Source organism: Orbicella franksi, chromosome 9 (assembly GCF_964199315.1).
Source record: "Orbicella franksi chromosome 9, jaOrbFran1.1, whole genome shotgun sequence".
Classification (NCBI taxonomy): Eukaryota; Metazoa; Cnidaria; class Anthozoa; order Scleractinia; family Merulinidae; genus Orbicella; species Orbicella franksi.
In genome coordinates this window covers 8,877,301-8,891,790 of record NC_138153.1, presented here as the reverse complement: position 1 = coordinate 8,891,790, position 14,490 = coordinate 8,877,301, and the positions used below count along the sequence as shown (strand labels likewise).

The 14,490-nt window shown below is 39.9% G+C and overlaps 8 non-coding genes and 2 pseudogenes across 8 annotated transcripts; 5 read left to right on the top strand and 5 right to left on the bottom strand.

The window, feature by feature from the left end:
- The first annotated feature begins 40 nt into the window (after window positions 1-40).
- On the top strand, window positions 41-3,027 carry LOC145497537 (uncharacterized; annotated as a pseudogene).
- On the top strand, window positions 746-818 carry Trnal-aag (transfer RNA leucine (anticodon AAG)). The gene has a single exon. It is a non-coding gene; the product is annotated as a tRNA-Leu (tRNA).
- A 1,115-nt stretch (window positions 3,028-4,142) lies between the features above and the next one.
- Window positions 4,143-6,289, bottom strand: LOC145497577 (uncharacterized; annotated as a pseudogene).
- Window positions 6,290-7,345: 1,056 nt separating this feature from the next.
- Trnan-guu (transfer RNA asparagine (anticodon GUU)) lies at window positions 7,346-7,419 on the bottom strand. Its single transcript has one exon. It is a non-coding gene; the product is annotated as a tRNA-Asn (tRNA).
- Window positions 7,420-7,674: 255 nt separating this feature from the next.
- Trnad-guc (transfer RNA aspartic acid (anticodon GUC)) lies at window positions 7,675-7,746 on the bottom strand. Its single transcript has one exon. It is a non-coding gene; the product is annotated as a tRNA-Asp (tRNA).
- A 916-nt stretch (window positions 7,747-8,662) lies between these two features.
- Trnat-agu (transfer RNA threonine (anticodon AGU)) lies at window positions 8,663-8,736 on the top strand. Its single transcript has one exon. It is a non-coding gene; the product is annotated as a tRNA-Thr (tRNA).
- Window positions 8,737-9,711: 975 nt separating this feature from the next.
- Trnav-aac (transfer RNA valine (anticodon AAC)) lies at window positions 9,712-9,784 on the top strand. Its single transcript has one exon. It is a non-coding gene; the product is annotated as a tRNA-Val (tRNA).
- Window positions 9,785-12,866: 3,082 nt separating this feature from the next.
- Trnan-guu (transfer RNA asparagine (anticodon GUU)) lies at window positions 12,867-12,940 on the bottom strand. The gene has a single exon. It is a non-coding gene; the product is annotated as a tRNA-Asn (tRNA).
- Window positions 12,941-13,187: 247 nt separating this feature from the next.
- Window positions 13,188-13,259, bottom strand: Trnad-guc (transfer RNA aspartic acid (anticodon GUC)). Its single transcript has one exon. It is a non-coding gene; the product is annotated as a tRNA-Asp (tRNA).
- Window positions 13,260-14,009: 750 nt separating this feature from the next.
- Trnat-cgu (transfer RNA threonine (anticodon CGU)) lies at window positions 14,010-14,083 on the top strand. The gene has a single exon. It is a non-coding gene; the product is annotated as a tRNA-Thr (tRNA).
- Window positions 14,084-14,490: the final 407 nt, after the last annotated feature.

Here is a 14,490-nt window from a genome sequence, read left to right as displayed (position 1 = left end):
ATTTTTCTCATCCTGATTAACAGATCAAATCAAACAGGAACTTTCATATAGGGTAACCTCACCGCGCCTTTCCCTCTTGGACATAATTGTCCAAGAAAAATGCCTGAACTTCTTCAGTTGAATTATTGTTGTTATAGCAGAGGAAGAAGATGAAGGTAAGAGATAAAAAAGTACATATAAAGTACATGAAAAAGTACATGTAAGGTACATCGAACCCCGGTCTCCCGAATGACAGGCGGGGATACTCACCACTATGCTACCGAGGAACATGCCAGATTTGCATTGATAACAAGACCCAACTCCTTGAATCTGCCAGTTGATTCGTTGAATTCAGGACTATTTTTCTTCCCCCAATATTTAATATCTGCTGTTTTTGAGAGTATCTCTGTTTCTTATTGTAAAAAAAATCATTTATTCGCTCAATCAATCTGTCAAAAAAGCAAGAGAAGAAAAAGTACATATTTCCCATTAAAATACTGATGTATCCCTTCCTCCTCTGCAGAGAATCAAAACCCGTTCTTCCGCATGATAGGCGGGGATGCTCACCTCATTATTACCGACGAGAGTATCTCTGTTTTCTTATGCATTTATTCGTTCATTCAGTCTGTCAGTCTATTAGTCTGTCGGTCTGTGGATCTATCGGTCTGTCGATCTCTCGGTCTGTCGGTCTGTCAGACAAGTCTGTCAGTCTATCAATATGTACGTCGGAACGCCCTCTAATATAACAACAGAGGTTCTTCATGTGGTTTCCGTAGTGTAGTGGTTATCACGTCCGCCTAAGGCGCTGAAGGTCTCCGGTTCGAGCCCGACCGGAAACAAACTTTATTTTTCGTAGTTCCATTCTCTCTTTCTTTCCATTTTCATTCCCTTTTGGAACTTTTTGAGTAAATCTTGCTAAACAAGGAAGACTATGATGAACAGCTAGCTTTTGCTTAAGCTTCGTATTACACTCACATAAGACCAGGAGCCATAATCGGGGACGGAGACCGTAAGCGCGTGCCATTTCTAGTATTGGGGTTGTCCCTATGATATGGGACAATTTTTCTATTTTAGAGCAAATAGCCCTTTTTACAGTTCCCGACGCCATGTTGGAATAGTAACCGCGCAAACATGATAGCGAGGTTGCCGGTGACCCGCGAAAAACAAATACAGTGTATACAGCTGATCAGGGAAGGCTTTCCACGTTTAATCGCTTGGAAAATGGTTCTAGTTCACAAGGATGTGCAGATTTCAACACTAGAGGATTTCCAGTAGTTAAAAGCGAAGGATTTAAAAGAGATTTTGCGTTCAAATTCGGAAACGACGGGCGGAACGAAAGCGGACTTGGTGTTAAAAGTCTACGCAATACTCATGCCAAACGTATTAACACCGGCCGCTAATCAACAGCAAAATGCCGATAATAGTGCTCAAAATGACCAGGATTCTAGAGGCGACTTCAAGTACGATGAAACTTTACGACGAATCTATGCTCTTGGATGGTCCACTGATTTGCGACAGCTTCCCGAACTAAATTTTATACAACTTTACGATTACCTTGTTGTGTCAACTCGCAAGTACCGCCACATTGTGCTGAAGGGAACAAATTATACGAAACTAACATCTTATCAATTTTTCTTTGAAGGGAACGTTAAAAGACTTGAAAGCAAAACTCACGAGAACAAGACGTACGTAAAAGCCAGTGTTTTACCATCGATGAAAAAGACGCCTTATAGAGTTGTCGTCGAGTTCACACCTCAGTGTGATTTTTTACGCGCAGCTTGTACCTGTCCTGCCGGGCTTGGTTCGCATGGTAAGGGAAAGTGCAACCATGTTGGAGGTGTGTTATTTGCCTTAGAAGATTTCACACGTCGAGGTCTGCAAAATCATTCCGAACCACTATCTTGCACATCGCGTCTTTCAGTACGGGTTGTCCCACGCAATCAGAACGTCGCAGCCAAACCCCTCGACCAGATCTTAATAAAACCAAAGGGGATAAAGTTCGACCCAAGACCGCCACAACAGCGTAAAATAGACGAAGAAAGGTTCAAAACTTTTAGCGAGAACCTTCAAAACTGTCTAGCTTCGAGCTCGTTTTTTCTCTTTCATGACATTAAATCAAACTATTCTGAGATGTCAGAACAGCAAGTGTCAGAAGAGCAAGAGGAAAGTGTTGCGTTCACCGACAGCTATGACATAGCAACTAATCGTTTCAAAAGTATGATCGATGAGCATGTCTCTAGTCTAACCATTACCCCAGAGGAGATACAAGAGACTGAGAGGCTGACCAGAGGACAATCAAAAAACAACTTGTGGTTTGAAAAAAGAAAAACTGTACTGACAGCCTAAAATTTTGGAAATGTAGCTAAAACAAAAGTCAAGCCGTCAAATAAATTAAAAGCAATGCTCTATGGTAACTTCACAACTGAAGCTGTGCAGTATGGAATCGAAAGTGAACAGAAAGCTGTTGATTTATTCAGAAGGGAAATGAGCAAGGATGGGATTACTGTGGAAGTGGAGGAACCTGGATTATCACTGTCTAAGGACAAACCATACCTTGGAGCAAGCTTAGACAGAATAGTAACTATGACTGACACTGGTGAAAAATGGGGCATGGAAATTAAATCTCCATTCAGCAAAGCTGGCATGACTGTTGATGAAGCTTGTAAAACAAAGAATTTTTTTTTGGAGAAACTAGCTGATGACTCTGTAAAACTCAAAAGGAACCATAATTACTTTTGGCAAGTTCAAGGTCAGCTGTACTGTTCCATGATGCCCCTTAAAGGAACTTTTTTTGTAGTGTACTTTGGAGAAGACATGCCACTGTTTACTGAAAAGATCCACTTTGAAAATAGCAGATGGTTTAATGATTTTCTACCAAAGATTGATTATTTTTATCGAAGGGCTTTCTTTCCTGAGATGCTAACCAGACGAGTTCAAAGAGGAAAGGTACTCTACCTACATGGTGGTTGGCTACCATATGGACAATACTCCTGTTCAAGAAGTGGTTTAAAATTACTCCTTCAAAGGGAAAAGTACGGCCAACAATAAAAAAAAATCAAGGAACATTTTAGCTTTTCATTCAAAAAACATTCTTAAGTATGCACAGTACAAAAAGTACATGCTATTTTAACTTTTAAGGAAATGCATTGTTGTAAAGTGAACATTTTTCAACCATAATAAATAATTTTTCTATTGAATCTCAGTGGTTATACATTAATCAACAATAGCTACTTATTTAGAATGCAAAATTAATGGAAGCTAAGGGGCTGATTACATGAACAGCCTTTGGGTTCCCTGTGGTTGGCTAGATGCATTCTCGGTCTGAGATGCCAACTCACAGTCAATAAGACCTTGAGCTTGCACTCTAATTGCTAAGACTTGCTCCACTGCTCTTCAAACTTCCACTGTCACATGAAGCATAAGCATCTAAATTTAACTGCAATGCACGATATATGAGCAAACCTGTACTGGGTATTAAATTGCTTCTACTTTGATTACCAGATGATAATAAGGACTAGACTAACCAGGCCAGCATGGCTCATGTAAATGTAATCAGCCCTTAAGCCCTTAGATATGCCCTAAATTATTGAATATATTTCTATTAAGTATACAAAAAATCAGTGCAGGAATCATAACGAAGGATTACCAGGCAGTAGTAAAGGGGGAAGAAAGTTTGTCAGTAAACCACAGATGGTTGCAATTTGTGTCGCATAAGGGCTTAACGTATTGGGTAAAGTCCCATCTAAAACGTGGTACGTCTTAATGCGGCCAATTGCACGCTCCACATGAATGCGAAAGGAAGCAATATTCATTGTTTCTTCAGTCTCAGCTGCTGTCATTTGATCACGGCCAGCCAAAAATGGTGGCATGTTCACTGTAACACCAGCCGGTACAATACCGGAAATGTCAAACCCACGATCAACCATCACATTATCGCCTGCTTGTAACAAATCCAACACGCCGCTCTCTCTCGTGATTTGTTTGTCAGATACACGTCCGCCCCAGAGATCTGACAAAAAGTCACCTGACCATTTGGGGTTACCCCCACTAGCAACTTCCAAGTATTGTGATGTTTGTAGTCTGACCATGTCTCAGACTGGGCTAGCATTGCAGAAGGTCGCTGAGTAAATAGTTCAGTACAATCTAAAATTATCCTTGTGGTTGCATACTGGGCAAACTCCTTGGGCATGTTTTTGCGAACAAGCTCCTGTGTGGGAAACGGAAACATGTCTTGGAGTTCAAAGTACAACAAATTTATCCAAGTGATACATATCCTGGATACCAGGCTGGTACTGATCCCAAATCTGTCTGCAAGGTCTTGGACAAAGAGACCAGCCTTCAGTCTCATAAGCACAAGTAGAAACTCATCCAGATAAGAGAGCTTCCTTGAAGGCCCAGGTTTACGCTTGTTTTCATCATCTTGATAAGGTTGCCTTTCCTTGACTAAATTTTCGCCCTTCCAGTATTGCATTTTAGAAAGCTTCGGTCCAATGTACTTGTAGAAGCTGATTAATGCCTCATAACTTGGGAAGCCGGTGTAAAATAACACAGCAGCATTGTCATCTTTTATTTTTTCAAGAGAAAATTGACGTCCCAATAGGGCTGCATTTTCCTTTTCAGCTTCACTGAGCTTTTCTTGGCAGTCTGCTAGCTGAGTTTCAAGCAATGCAATTTTTCTTTGCAGCTCAAGAATAACATCAGAGGGCTCACACTCCACTTCAGCAGCATGTTGATCACACTGTGAAAATGAAGCATCAGCATCAGCTGATGTATCACCAGGGGGTAATACTGAGTAAGCTCCAACTGCCGATGTTGATGCCGCTACTCCAGCTGTCTCTGGAGATGGCTCATCAGTCGCTTGTCGCATTCTTTTCCCCGGTGCCTTTCTTTGCTTTGTTACAGTGGTCCAGCTAAATACAGATGGCTCTGCACCTTAAATTTTAAAAAAGAAGCTTTATTTAAAGGTAGCGGAAGGGTAATCATTTGGCGTAACAAAAGCTGAACAATATCACAAACCTTTTCTTAAATCCCAGCGACCAGAAAGTTTTTTCGAAATATCTTCGGCTCGGAAATGTTCATGGCAAAGAACAGTAGAGCTGGAAACTACAAATCCATCTTGTCCATGCCGCCGCTTGATGAGAGTACTCCAGCGATTCCTTCGCCGAACGTCCTTCGGAAACTCGAAGAAATGATAACTTGTACGAGAGCCGTTCGCATCATAGGCGCTATTATTGCAACCAAAAGCCGCACAATAATTTCCTCTCCTTTTCACAGGGGCTGGAAAAATTTCTTCCACGCTTAAACTTTCATCCATTTCACTATAGAGTTCAGAACCTGATAGCACGCTCGAGAAATCGACCAAAACCATTTTGTGACGCTCCTATCCAGTCACCGGCAGCCTCGCTATCGTGTTTGCGCGGTTACTAATCCAATATGGCATCGGGAACTGTAAAAAGGGCTATTACGCCATCGCCTGCGGCACACGCGCGTACATGCTGTGAGGATTATTGCGGATGTCGCGCGGGGGAAATGGTGTCCGAAATTCCCGAAATTTTTTCATGTTTTTGGCCCACAACTCAACGCGTTTACGTCTGTTGGAATTTTGCTTAAGTATTTTCGTCGTAAGCTGCTCCAGTTTGAGGGAAGTAAGACAGTGTCGAATTTAGGTATGCTCCGCTTTAAGCTTATATATATCGCTGACCAAGTTGTGTTCCGATGCTTCTTTTACATGAGCTGTACATTACTCCACTTAAATTTCACATATGTGGAAGATTAACAGCTTTTCCATGACACAGCAAAACACTAGCTGGATATATTTAGATATAGCAGAGTTTCAGAACTTCATAGTTTCTCCTCCTTCCTCTTGCCACACGCTTGCGAGGAATTTGCCAGTCTATCGCGACCGAAAACAAAACAAAATAATTGCTAGTTTGAGTTTCGCCTGAATCGTAAGCAACGCTTGATGTTTCATCAAGGCCCAATAACTTTACGTCCGTAGATACTACTCAGTTTTATTTCTGTAAAAATCCAGTAAATTGTCTGTTGTCAATGGATGAGAGCGCCCGCCGATGCGTGTTTCGCACAGTCAGTAGTGACAAATTGGATTTCCGCACATTCGTGTGAAAACGTACATTGAACTCAAACAATAACTCTATAGTTTTTAAATATGTTTACGATTGATAAATGTTTGAGAACATATTAAAAGCTAAGCTGAAAATATGTGAATAAAGCAGAAATAATAAGCAAAGTTACGATGACGCTTTCTTTAATCAACTTCGAATAACGATTTCGATTTTGTTGATCGAGTCATCAAAACTCCTTGTCTATTTTCATTTTCGCAGTGTAAAAATTCACTCTGTTGAAGAAACACACATGATGTTAGTAGCCTTTTTGCGTTCGTGAAATTTGTTGCAGCATCTCAGCACAAAAGATAACGAAACAAATCTTTGTCCAGATTTGTAGTTGACAATTGAAAACACCGACTCGGACTTGAAAGTGCACGAGCTGCACTATGCAAACGAGCTACTTGTCAGACTTTCCTTTCGAAAACTTTTGCAAACTCCCCAAACAAGCAGAAACAATAAGAAACCACCCAAACAGGTTTTGGCTATAGTTAAGCATTGTCTGAGAAACTCACAAATTAACTCGATACCAGAGAAGAGAGTTTTCTTGCTATATTCTTAAGTCAGAACAAACGCAAAAGCATACGCGTAAGCTTACAACTAGCGCGAACAAATTTTATTATTCATTCCCAGCGCGAGATTGAAGTCTTGTTTTCGACCCTGAAAAACCCACCTTAGTCCGTTAGCTCAGAGCATAAAACTACATATAAGCGCCCTGGTTCTTACTCCCTGCCTTATTCCCTGCCATCGCTGTGAAAAATACGCAAGAAAATCTCTCAACTCTCACTATTTGATCACGTAACGGGATAACATCCACGCGGAAGCCCCCGACATGTGCGTGGATCCGCGCGAATATATGACGTCAGGATGGCGCAATTTGTTCTAAAAATAGAAAAATTGTCCCATATCATAGGTGCGCGCGGATCCTAAGACTTACGGTCTCCGTACCCGATTATGGCTCCTGATAAGACGCAGTTAAGCATATCATGTAGCCCAGGAGATGTCAAACCATATATGCGCCCGCAAAACAGCAAAATTGCGATGGCACGTTAACTGTTCATCGACCAACACTAAATTGCATCATCGATCTCATCCACTACTTCAACTCGCTTACGCAGACACGGATTAAAAAGCTTGAAGTGGATTCATAGCTTCTAGTTCTACTGATGATAAATTTGGAAAAAGATCCCTCCCGCATCCGCGTATTCTATTAGGAAAAAAAAAAGAATGACAGGATATTGAATCGTCCCCGGGTGGGCTTGAACCACCAACCTTTCGGTTAACAGCCGAACGCGCTAACCGATTGCGCCACGGAGACCTCTATGAGATAGATGGGAATTAGTCAAAGAATCAGTGAATCATCCTCCTCTGCTATAAAAACAACAATTTTACTGAAGAAGTTCGTTTTTGACGGATTTGATTTGTTTTTCGTTGTTATTGTTTTAATGAATTTCAATCGGTATAACGGTATCATTTGCTTTTATTTATTCTTAACCGAAATTAAGCAACCGACTTCAAAATTCTAAAAACAAAAAAACCGAGAAACTATTTCAAGTCCATAATATATTTAATCCTCCCCGGCGGGGAATCGAACCCCGGTCTCCCGCGTGACAGGCGGGGATACTCACCACTATACTACCGAGGATTTGGCATAAAACATTGTGAACAGGATGCCTGTTTGAACCCAGAATAAATGGAGGTTTGCTGGTTTGAAACTAACTTTGCTCTCAAGAGTTCCTTTCTTATTAAGAAAAAAGTTACAGTACATAAAGGATGGGAGCGAGAGAAAGAGTCATGGAGCTTTAATTTTATTAGTGTGTTAACGCAGAAATTGGTTATGACCTTACTTTTTGTTTCCCAGGCCAATCAATATTTTCACTAAGTGACCCATCCTACCCAAGAAGTTATTACACAGTCCGTGACGAAAAGTTTTGTAGAAGGTAAAGGCTAAAATGCCATAAAGCTAACTTGCGTAAGACAGGTGATGGGCTGTTTAAACTATCGCAAAAAGAGGGTCGAGAAAAGTCATTTCATTTCATTTCATTTTATTTATTTATTCCATTCTAAAATTACAAAGATAAATATAAAGTAGACAAGTAAGAGGAGAAATGGAAAAGGGCAAAAATATAGCAAGCTAATTAGATGCCCTTGTTTAAATAAAATTTAAAGTTTCTCGTCTCAAAACGAGCAACTTTTCTGATAAAAGAAGGATATATATATTTTTTTTAAAAAATTGTTTCTGGATATTTTGGACATTGTAGTCAATCCTTGTAGTTTAATTCATAACGGATAATACCTGGATCGGCTTCATTAGTTTGGTTCCTAGCGGTTTTGATGCAATAAACAACCGCTTTTCCTGAATCAAATTAGGTGCAAGAGGTCCTGTTATTAGAAGTGTCCTACGAGCTTTTCTCGAATAAATAACATACTCACATGGAGAAGTGTATACGAATTATTAACTCTGGGAGGTGCTATTTGAAAAATTATCTTGTAATCTCCTATTATACTAAGGTATAACACATTATTATTGCCTTAGTATATTGTTCTGTTTACTCGAGGAGGGCGCCGTAGCTCAGTTGGCTAGAGCGCCTGTCTAGTAAACAGGAGGTCATGGGTTCAAATCCCCTCGGTGCCTTGATTTAATCCTTCTTTTCAACCCTGAAATCTTGTTTTAGTTGCCAATTTTACTAACATTTTTCATACTCTTAATGTGAGAGGTTTATAATGGCCCATTCTTTTTCTGAGACAAGAGTTCAAGCAATCATGGTAGTTGTATCCATTAAAACAAATATCCAGTCCAAGATGATGAATACAACTACCATGATTCCCTGCAAGCATGTCTCAGAAGGAATTAGCACTTCACAAATTTCGTTTTTGTTTGAACTGTAACAGTACAAAAATGCCGATTAAAGGGGGCATTCTAACGACGTTCCGCCAAATATCTGCATTCCGGCTGCGCATTCACACTGCCACGGCCCATCCGTAGCTTCAAGAGTACGAGGATGATACTCCGCTCCTGCCAAACTAGAAAATGGTTTGTCGTTCTCTTCTCTTTTTCTTTTCTTCTTTTTTTTTTTTTTCTTTTTCTTTAGTTAGTTATAATTGTCCCGCTTTTGATGACCTGCTTATGTTATCTTCTCGTTTTCCAAGTAGTATTTTCTGCCGGTGATACCGTCTGACGGCTATCAGAAAAACGTTCAGAGGCATATTGCCCACAATTGAAATACCGTAAATCCACCAATTAGCGCCTGCCCTCAAATAAGCGCCCTCTTCGAATAATTGGCTCCCCTTCTATCGGCCAAAATTGAAAATAAGCACCCGCCTCCCCTCCCTCTGTTTTATGGAAGACTATTGAGACAACAGAGAATGTATAGTTTTTGCCGCGCCCAATCACAAGCAAGTGTTTATCGACTCATTCAATCACTGCGAATTGACGGATTGTCGTAACGGATAGTAATGAAGATCTACTGATTCATTCCTTAAAGCTCAACACACCTTGTGCAGCAGGTCTATAGATCGGCCAAAGGTGTTATATCACGTAGTTCTTCAAGAGAGGCAGGATCCGAATGAGGCTCGAATGCTTCCAAAATGAAAACGATGTGTGTCATTGGTTTCCGTAGTGTAGTGGTTATCACGTCCGCCTAACACGCGGAAGGTCGCCGGTTCAAGCCCGGCCGGAAACAGGCTTGTTATATTTTTTTCTCTTTATTTCACTAACTTCTCTATTTTCTTACAACCACGATGTTCCATTTTTCCTGGTCCTTGTACGCTTTTGTATTCAGCGAATGCTTTTTCTACCAAATTGAAGACGACTAACCCTCAATTAACGTTTCTGGTTACAAGACTTTGCTCACTCCTTTTCCGATAACTAATTGAGAACCCATCACCCGTTTTATGCAGGCTCTTTTTTATGGCAGTTTACCTCTACCTTCGACAATACTATTCGTCACGGACTGTGTAATAACTTCTTGGGGAACATGGGTGACTGAGTGAAAATACTAATTTGCTTGGAATACGGGATATAAGGCCATAGCTCATCTCTCCATTAACACACTGATTAAAGCTATATGACGCTTTCTCTCGCTTCAATCTTTTATGTAATGTTACCTCTTTTTTTCCTTCATAGATAATGAACTCTTTAGAGTAGAGTTTGTTTCAAAACCAGCAAACCCCCAATTTTTTCGAAACAGTGGTTCGAAATTGAACAGGGCATCTTGTCCAATGCTGCCATTCCAAATCCTCGGTAGTATAGTAGTGAGTATCCCCGCCTGTCACGCGGGAGACCAGGGTTCGATTCCCCGCCGGGGAGGATTAAATATATTTTTGATTAGAAATAATTTCTCCGTGTCTTTATATTTCTTTTTATCATTATTTTTGAGATCAGTTGGTCAATTAATATATAAAATTTTCTCATCCTGATTAACAGATCAAATCAAAAAGGAACTTTCACATAGGGTTAAAGTCACTGGGCCTTTCCCTCTTGGACATAATTGTCCAAGAAAAATGGCTATGCCTGCATTTCTTCAGTTGAATTATTCTTGTTATAGCAGAGGAAGAAATAATTCAATGGTTCTTTTTCTAACTGAATTCACAGTGCTCTCAAGAATGTCTCCGTAACGCAATCAATTAGCGCGCTCGGCTGTTAACCGAAAGGTTGTTGGTTCAAGCTCACCCGGGGACGCACAGTTTTGCTTTATAATCTTTTTTCCGAAATCAATGTAAATTAAACGTTTCCAATTTCTAGGCACTATATTAATCATTGAGTTCTTAACCATTTCTTAACCCCACAGCTTGAACAATACTTCATTAGTCAGTGTTGAGACTAGTTTTCACCTACAATCTTGGTCAGAAGCATCAATGATGAAGCAATGATGTACTGGCGCCAAACCAGAGATGCGCCATTTTTTCCATCATTAAAATTGGGGGACGGGTGGTCTTAAACTTTCATTTAACCTGTCTAAGATAATCTTGAACAGAATAAAATAAGAAATAAAATCCCCCCACTGAAATAATGATGGACTCCATTTTTTCCGTCATTGAAATGGGGAAGGGGTGGTTTTAATTTTTCATTTCAATTATTTACGATTTTGACTCCAAGTTAAGCAAAACTCCCGTAAAATTGGCTCTATTTCTGTGTCTCCCACTCTCACCATACCCTTATTTTTTCTGGTATTAATTTAAATTAAACGTTTTCCATTTCAAGCTGTTTATCAATCATTTTGTTAAGCAATTTCTTTAAACCACTGCTAGAGCCATACGTCATTGCAATAATCTGCCATGAGGACCATGTTGACCTGCCTATCTCTGTAACTACACAGTTGTGTATTTCTTCATAGGTAGTGTCTAGAGAACATTTTAGGTTTGCAACCCTCAGCTCATACTGGGCTTACCGGGACACATTTACATCGCCACGACCCATCCGCAGCTCCAAAATACTCACGATCAGTAAAACTGCAAGAATGAATGGTTTTTCAAGCCTAGCTGGAGAAAGTTATGTCCTTTTTTTTCTCCTTTCCGTTGTTGTTGTTGTCATTGCTGTTTTTGTTTTTTCACATGAACTGTTTATGGTATCTTGCTTTATTCCAGGCAATTTATTTTCTACCAAAGTAATGTTGTGTGAACCTTAAACATATAGAAATCAAAAGAGCGTTCTGACGCATTTTACCCGAAACTGAAACAAACTAACAAAAAAGGTAAGAAATGGAAAAGTAAATGTAGTGTAAATGAAAAAGTACATCGAGCCCCAGTCTCCCGCGTGACAGGCGGGGAAACTCACCACTATGCTACTGAGGAACATGCCAGATTTACATTAATAACTAGACTCAACTCCTTGAATCTGGCAGTTGATTCGTTGAACTCAGGACTATTTTTCTTCCCCCAATATTTAATATCTGCTGTTTTTGAGAGTATCTCTGTTGCTTATTGTAAAAAAAGAATCATTTATTCGTTCAATCAGTCTGTCAAAAATAGTAAGAGAAGAAAAAGTAGATATTTCCGATTAAAATATTGATGTATCCCTTCCTCCGCTGCGGGGGAATGGACACCCGGTCTTCCGCATGACAGGCGGGGATGCTCACCTCATTATTACCGACGAGAGTATCTCTGTTTTCTTATTTCATTTATTCCTTCATTCAGTCTGTCAGTCTATTAATTAGTCTGTCGGTCTCTCGGTCTGTCGGGCTGTCGATCTTTCGGTATGTCGGTCTGTCAGACAAGTCTGTTAATCTGTCAATCTGTATGTCGGGACGCCATCTAATAAAACAACAGGATATTTTCATGTGGTTTGCGTAGTGTATGGTTATCACGTCCGCCTAACGCGCTGAAGGTCGCCGGTTCGAGCCCGACCGGAAACAAACTTTATTTTTCTCAATTCCATTTTCTCTTTCTTTCCATTTTCATTCCCTTTTTGAACTTTTTGAGTAAATCTTGCTAAACAAGGAAGACTATGATAAACAGCTAGCTTTTACTTAAGCTTCGTATTACACTCACGTAAGACGCAGTTAAGTATATCATGTAGCCCAGGAGATGTCAAACCATATATGCGCCCGCAAAACAGCAAAATTGCGATGGCACGTTAACTGATCATCGACCAACCCTAAATTGCAACATCGATCTGATCCACTACTTCAACTCGCTTACGCAGACACGGATTAAAAAGGAAAGTGGATTCACAGCTTCTAGTTCTACTGATAATAAAATTGGAAAAAGATCCCTCCCGCATCGTTCTATTCTATTAGGAAAAAAAAGAATGACAGGATATTGAATCGTCCCCGGGTGGGCTTGAACCACCAACCTTTCGGTTAACAGCCGAACGCGCTAACCGATTGCGCCACGGAGACCTCTATGAGATCGATGGGAATTTGTAAAAGAATCAGTGAATTATCCTCCTCTGCTATAAAAACAACAATTTAACTGAAGAAGTTCGTTTTTGATTTGATTTGTTTTTCGTTGTTATTGTTTTAATGTATTTCAATCAGTATAACGGTATTGCTTCTATTTATTTTTAACAAAAATTGAGCAACCGACTTCAAAAATCTAAAAACAAAAAAGCCGAGAAACTATTTCAAGTCCATGATATATTTAATCCTCCCCGGCGGGGAATCGAACCCCGGTCTCCCGCGTGACAGGCGGGGATACTCACCACTATACTACCGAGGATTTGGCGTAAAACATTGTGAACAAGATGCCTGTTTAAACTCAGAATAAATGGAGGTTTGCTGGTTTGAAACTAACTTTGCTCTCAAGAGTTCCTTTCTTATTAAGAGAAAAGTTACAGTACATAAAGGATGGGAGCGAGAGAAAGAGTCATGGAGCTTTAATTATATTAGTGTGTTAATGGAGAAATGGGTTATGACCTTACTTTTTGTATCCCAGGCCAATCAATATTTTCACTTAGTGACCCATCCTACCCAAGAAGTTATTACACAGTCCGCGACGAAAAGTTTTGTAGAAGGTAAAGGCTAAATTGCCATAAAACTAACTTGCGTAAGACAGGTGATGGGCTGTTTAAACTATCGCAAAAAGAGAGTCGAGAAAAGTCTTAAAACGAGAAACTTTTCTGATAAAAGAAGGATATATATATTAAAAAAAAAATTCTTTTTGGATATTTTGGACATTGTAGTCAATCCTTGTAGTTTAATTCATGGCTCCTAGGGGTTTTCATGCAATAAACATCCGCTTTTTCTGAATCAAATTGGGTGCAAGAGGTCCTATCAATAGAAGTCTTTGGCACTCTGGATAAAGTATCCTGAGAGCTTTTCTCGAATAAATAAATACTCACATGAAGAAGTGTATACGAATCATTAATTCTGGGAGGTGCTATTTCAAAAATTATCTTGTAATCTTCTATTATACTAAGGTGTAACACATTTTTATTGCCTTAGTGTATTGTATTGTATCCTCAAGGAGGGCGCCGTAGCTCAGTTGGTTAGAGCGCCTGTCTCGTAAAACGGAGGTCATGGGTTCAAATCCCATCAGTGCCTGTGAACTAATCCTTCTTTTCAACCATGATATCTTGTTTTAGTTGCCAATTTTACTAACATTTTTCATACTCTTAATGTGAGAGGTTTATAATGGCCCATTCTCTTTATGATACAAGGGTTCAAGGAGTCATGGTAGTTGTACCATTAAAACAAATATCCAGTCCAAGATGATGAATACAACTATACCATGATTCCCTCCAAGTATGTCTCAGAAGGAATTAGTACTTCACAAATTTCGTTTTTGTTCGAACTGTAACAGGATTCAGTAAATGCTGTACATCATCAACTGACAAACCACAACATTGACTGCGACTCTGCTCAGTGCTTAACCTACAGTACAGACTATTTTCAACGACTGACTCTGGAAAGCTGGTACACTAGCCTAGAACAAACGCCTCTTAACAGAT